This window comes from Aethalodelphis obliquidens, unplaced genomic scaffold (genome assembly GCF_003676395.1).
Source record: "Aethalodelphis obliquidens isolate GAN/ISIS:26980383/991018 unplaced genomic scaffold, ASM367639v1 scaffold1, whole genome shotgun sequence".
NCBI classification, from domain to species: Eukaryota; Metazoa; Chordata; class Mammalia; order Artiodactyla; family Delphinidae; genus Aethalodelphis; species Aethalodelphis obliquidens.
The window spans coordinates 94659152-94665231 of NW_020837945.1; positions in this window are offsets into that span (position 1 = coordinate 94659152).

Here is a 6080-nt window from a genome sequence, read left to right on the forward strand (position 1 = left end):
TATATATGTCAGTGCTGCTTTCTCACTTCATCCCAGTTTACCCTTCCCCCTCCCTGTGTCCTCAAGTCCATTCTCTACGTCTGTGTCTTTACTCCTGTCCTGTCCCTAGTTTCATCATAACCATTTTTTTTTAGATTCCATATATATGTGTTAGCATACGGTATTTGTATTCCTTTTTCTGACTTACTTCACTCTGTATGACAGTCTCTAGGTCCATCCACCTCACTACAAATAATTCAATTTCGTTTCCTTTTATGACTGAGTAATATTCCATTGTATATATCTGCCACATCTTCTTTATCCATTCATCTGTTGATGGACACTTAGGTTGCTTCCATGTCCTGGCTATTGTAAATAGTGCTGCAATGAACATTATGGTACATGACTCTTTTTGAATTATGCTTTTCTCAGGGTATATGCCCAGTTTTGGGATAGCTGGGTCATATGGTAGTTCTATTTTTAGTTTTTTAAGGAACCTCTATACTGTTCTCCATAGTGGCTGTATCAATGTACATTTACACCAACAGTGCAAGAGGGTTCCCTTTTCTTCACACCCTCTCCAGCATTTATTGTTTGTAGATTTTTTGATGATGGCCATTCTGACTGATATGAGGTGTTACCTCATTGTAGTTCTGATTTGCATTTCTCTAATGATTAGTGATGTTGAGCATCTTTTCATGTGTTTGTTGGCACTCTGTATATCTTCTTTGGAGAAATGTCTATTTAGGTCTTCTGTCCATTTTTGGATTGGGTTATTTGTTTTTTTGATATTGAGCTGCATGAGCTGCTTGTATATTTTGGCAATTAATCCTTTGTCAGTTGCTTTGTTTGCAAATATTTTCTCCCATTCTGAGGGTTGTCTTTTCGTCTTGTTTATGGTTTCCTTTTCTGTGCAAAAGCTTTTAAGTTTCATTAGGTCCCATTTGTTTATTTTTGTTTTATTTCCATTTCTCTAGGAGGTGGGTCAAAAAAGGATCTTGCTGTGATTTATGTCATAGAGTGTTCTGCCTATGTTTTCCTCTAAGAGTTTTATAGTGTCTGGCCTCACATTTAGGTCTTTAATCCATTTTGAGTTTATTTTTTTGTGTATGGTGTTAGGAAGTGTTCTAATTTCATTCTTTAACATGTAGCTGTCCAGTTTTCCGAGCACCAATTATTGGAGAGGCTGTCTTTTCTCCACTGTACACTCTTGCCTCCTTTATCAAAGAAAAGGTGACCATATCTGCGTGGGTTTATCTCTGGGCTATCTATCCTGTTCCATTGATCTATATTTCTGTTTTTGTGTCAGTACGATACTGTCTTGATTACTGTAGCTTTGTAGTACAGTCTGAAGTCTGGGAGCCTGATTCCTCCAGTTCCATTTTTCTTTCTCAAGATTGCTTTGGCTATTCGGGGTCTTTTGTGTTTCCATACAAATTTTGAAATTTTTTGTTCTAGTTCTGTGAAAAATGCCATTGGCAGTTTGATAAGGATTGCACTGAATCTGTAGATTGCTTTGGGTAGTATAGTCATTTTCACAATGTTGATTCTTCCAATCCAAGAACATAGTATGTCTTTCCATCTGTTTGTATCATCTTTAATTTCTTTCATCAGTGTCTTATAGTTTTCTATGTACAGGTCTTTTGTCTCCTTAGGTAGGTTTATTCCTAGGTATTTTATTCTTTTTGTTGCAATGGTAAATGGGAGTGTTTCCTTAATTTCTCTTTCAGATTTTTCATCATTAGTGTATAGGAATGCAAGAGATTTCTGTGCATTAATTTTGTATCCTGCTACTGCTACTCCTTCCCCTCCCCCAGCCGCCCCTCAGGGGCACCAGTCCCATCCCACCTCCAGTTCTCCTCCCCCTTCACTCCCCCCATGCCCCACGTCCTACCTGGTCGCTGGGGGTTCCTCCCGTCCCCTTAGGTGTCCATGGTCCCCCACCAGTGCCTGGTAGGTGCCCTAGTTGTGAGGAGATGCGAATTCCACATCCTCCTAGTATGCCATCTTGACTCCACCCCCAGAACATTTGATTTTGATGAAGTCCAATTTATCTTTTTGTTGCTTGTGTTTTGGTGACATATCTTAGAATCTATTGCTAAATCCAAGGTCACAAAGATTTACCCTGATGTTTTTTCTAAGAGTTTTATGATTTTGACTTTTACATTTAGGTCTTTGATCAATTTACAGTTAATTTTTGTATATGGTGTGAAGTAAGAGTTCAGCTTCATTCTTTTGTATGTGACTATCCTGTTGTTTCAGCAGCATTTATTGAAAAGACTATTCTTTCCCCATTGAATGGTTTTCACACCCATGTTGAAAATTAGTTACCATAGATACATGGGTTTATTTATGGACTTTCAATTTTATTTTGTTAATATATGTCTATCCTTATGTCAATACCACAGTCTTGATTACGGTTGCTTTGTAGTAAGTTTTGAAATTGCGAAGTGTGCATTCTCCAATTTGTTCTGGTTTTCCAAGATTGTATTGGCTATTCAGGGTCCCTTATGTTTCCATACGGATTTTAGTATCAGCTTGTCAATTTCTTGCAAAGAACCAGCTGGTATTCTGATACAGATTGCACTGAATCTATAGATCAATTTGGAGAGTATTGCCATCTTAACAATATTATGTCTTCAATCCATGAACAAGGGACTTCTAAATCTGTTTATTTAGATGATCTTTAATTTCTTTCAGCAGTGTTGTAGTTTTCAGAGCTTCAGTTTTGTACTTCTTTGGTTAAATTTAACAATGAATACTTCTTTAGAATAAGTATTTCTCATGCATATTTATTCTCAAGTATGGACATACTTACACTAAAAAATTATACCTTGTTTATGTGAAATTCAAATTTAACTGATAATTCTCTCTTTTATTTGGCAATCCTACCTTAAAAGTGACCAAAACATAGAGTGAAGCATATGAGCCTACAGCTGTGAAGGGCATCTGAGTATCCAGAGACTAGAAGAGAAACAAAGAGAACTAGGTCTATATAAAAGCAAATATTTAGCTCATAGGAGGTTATAATAGTTAATTAGCATAATCTATTTTGTCCCTAGAAGTTGTTCTGCTTTAAACTTTACTCTGAAATATCATGTTGCTTTGAAGAAGAAAGTAAACATTTTGAAAATAAGTGCCATTAACCTGACCTTAAAAAAATATTTTAGTATCAAGCTTCAAGATAGTAAACCCTGAGCTATGTCTGTTACTCTCAGCAAAGTCATCTCTATTCTCCCAAGAGCAGAAACTTTCAGTGCCCATGAAGCCTATGTGATATGGGTGTGATGTAGCGATATAGTTACACCCTTGAGCTCTTACTGGAATTGTTTCATGTTTGAGAAATTATTTTTTCAGTCTGATACCTAAAGAAATAACTCTTTATGTCAAAATTCTGATCTGAGCTTTACCAAAATTAGCATGACAGTGGAAGAGACAACAGCCAGCAAACATGGAATAGTGATGGTCAGAGAAAGAAAATATTCAAAGAGTACTTATAGGAGAGAGTATGCATTTTTGGAGTAACAAGTGGTTTAACAGCAGGAACTTTTACAGAGTAGATTGGAGAAAGTAAAACCAGTCTAGAATCAAATTATAAAAACACTATCTAAAGTAAACTTGAGGGACTTCCCTGGTGGCTCATTGGTCGACTCCACGCTCCCAGTGCCGGGGGCCTGGGTTCGATCCCAGGTCAGGGAACTAGGTCCCACATGCATGCCACGACTAAGAGTTTGCGTGCCACAACTAAGGAGCTCATGTGCCACAACTAAGGAACCTGCCTGCCACAACTAAGACCTGGCACAACCAAATAATAAATAAATAAATAATTTTAAAATATCAAAAAAAAAAAATAAACCTGAAATATCTGGAGATACAAAGTCTATGATTAATAAGGGCCCTGATACAAAGATACAACATCCCAGGCAGATTAGCCTGGGCCAAGGATATCATGAGACTCACAGAAATAAATCTGTATCCTAGGCAATGTTCTTTAACAAGGAATAAACTGGTCCCTCAACAGAGATGATTTTCTAAGTCACATTTACTTAAGATTCTTACTAGATCTTTAGAAAAGGAACATTGCATATGGTGTAAGCTCCCTATGCGTCGTATACATATTCAGATATAATTGAGCCTGTGTTGACTTTACAGAGGAATTTAATTATTCATATATTTAGCTTACAGGTATGGAAGGGCATGTCCAAGAACAAGAGATGGATACCTGGTTGGGGCCACATCAGGAAACACTAGGCAGGTAGCAGTTTCTTTTCCATGAGACTCCAGACATTTTGCAGGCTGACATCTTAGCCAGGTTAAGCCCTGTCCTGGTGTGCTTCAGGCTAAACAGAGTAAAATCTTACTGTCAGAACATTGGAGCCATCAACCATGCAAGAGCCCATGGTCTTTTTTCTGAGCTTAAAGAACAGGCATGACTTCTTGTGTGCCTGTTTGCTAACACATGCTTCTATGTGTGGGAGAATCCCATCTGACATTCCTTTAGCTGAAACATACTACCCAGTAGGAATGTTGTAAAGGAGACCTATAGCTCTCACAGACCTCCAATCATGGGAGGCTACCAATACCCACGACCATAGAATCTAATGTACATGAAAGGACAAATTGACTTAAGGTTATACACGACATTGATTTTAAAAATATGTTTTCCTCTAACCTATTATTGAGGAATAGGCTAAAGTGGGCTTTTCCAGGGGTGACGATGATGCGAAGATGTGAACAACAAGGTGTTATGAATTCAGATTCTGAGATCCCAGTAAAAATACATAACTGGCATAAGGTTACTGCTCAGCCTTCTTGTGTTTTATTTTTCTAAATCAAACTAAAACCATTTCCAAATCTTGACTCGCCAATGTGCTGAGAGGTCCTATATTAGTCATTAGTAAGAAGATTCCCTCCCTCCATCTAAGGTCACTTAAGAAACTCAAGAAGCTCAGACAGTCCAGAAAACTTGGGGACAGGCCCTCAGTCTTAAGGACTCTGTAGCCACTAATGTTATGTGCATTTTACAGCCTTTCTGTTCCACTAGAGATGGGTGACTATTGGCCTTTCTTCCAAACCTGGGCAAGAGAATTTTTGATGTGTCTCCCAATGCCATGGCAGTGGATTGTTACAGTAATGACCCCTGATGAATCACATCTCCCTGTATCTATGCCCTTGAGTTCCCTCCCATGTTGACTCAAGCTTTTGCCACATGACTTGCTTTGGCCATTGGAACATGATGCAAGCTTGAAGAGTGCTCGCAGCCTGGGGCTTATGCTCTCTTGCTACTGTGGGACCACCATGTGAAGAAGCCCAGGTCATTCCGCTGGAGGATGAGACGACCTGGAACCAAGTCAAGCTGTCCCAGCCGACACCTCCTAGACGCGTGTACTCCCAGTCAACCTGCCAGTTGTCTGCAGTCACGTGAGTGACCTCAGGTGCGACCAACAGAACTGCCCGACTGAACCCAGCCCAAATTCCTGACCCCTAGATTATTCATGAGGAAATTAAATTTAAAAACTGTTTTTATTAAAGCCACTATTTTTTGAGATGGTCTGTACGGCAGGTGGTTTATCAGATGGCCCTCTGATTCCAATCTCCGGCATTTATATCCTGCATAATCCCCCCACCTTGTGTGTGGAGGGGACCCTCGACTTGCTTCTAGCCAGTAGAATATGGCAAAGGGGAGGGGATTTTGCAGATGTAATTAAGGTCAGTTGATTTTGAGTTAATCAAAAGGGAGGTTATCCTGGGTGACCCTGACTTAATTAAGTGAAAGTCCTTAAGAGAGGGACTGAGTCCTCTCGAGGCCAGAGACTCTTTCTCTATTGGCTTTAAAAAAGCAAGTCATCATGATTCCTATAGATGCAAGGCAATGAATTCTGCCACAACCTGGATGAATTTGGAAGCAGGCTTTTCCCCATTCAAACCTCCATGTAAAAATACAGCCCGCTGACACCTTGATTACAGCCTTGTACTACCGTGAGCAGAGGACCAGCTAAGCCATACCCAGACTACTGACCCAAAGAAATTGTGAGATAATAAATGTGTGTTGCTTTAAGCCGCTAAATTTGTGGTAATCTGTTACGTAGCAATAGAAAACT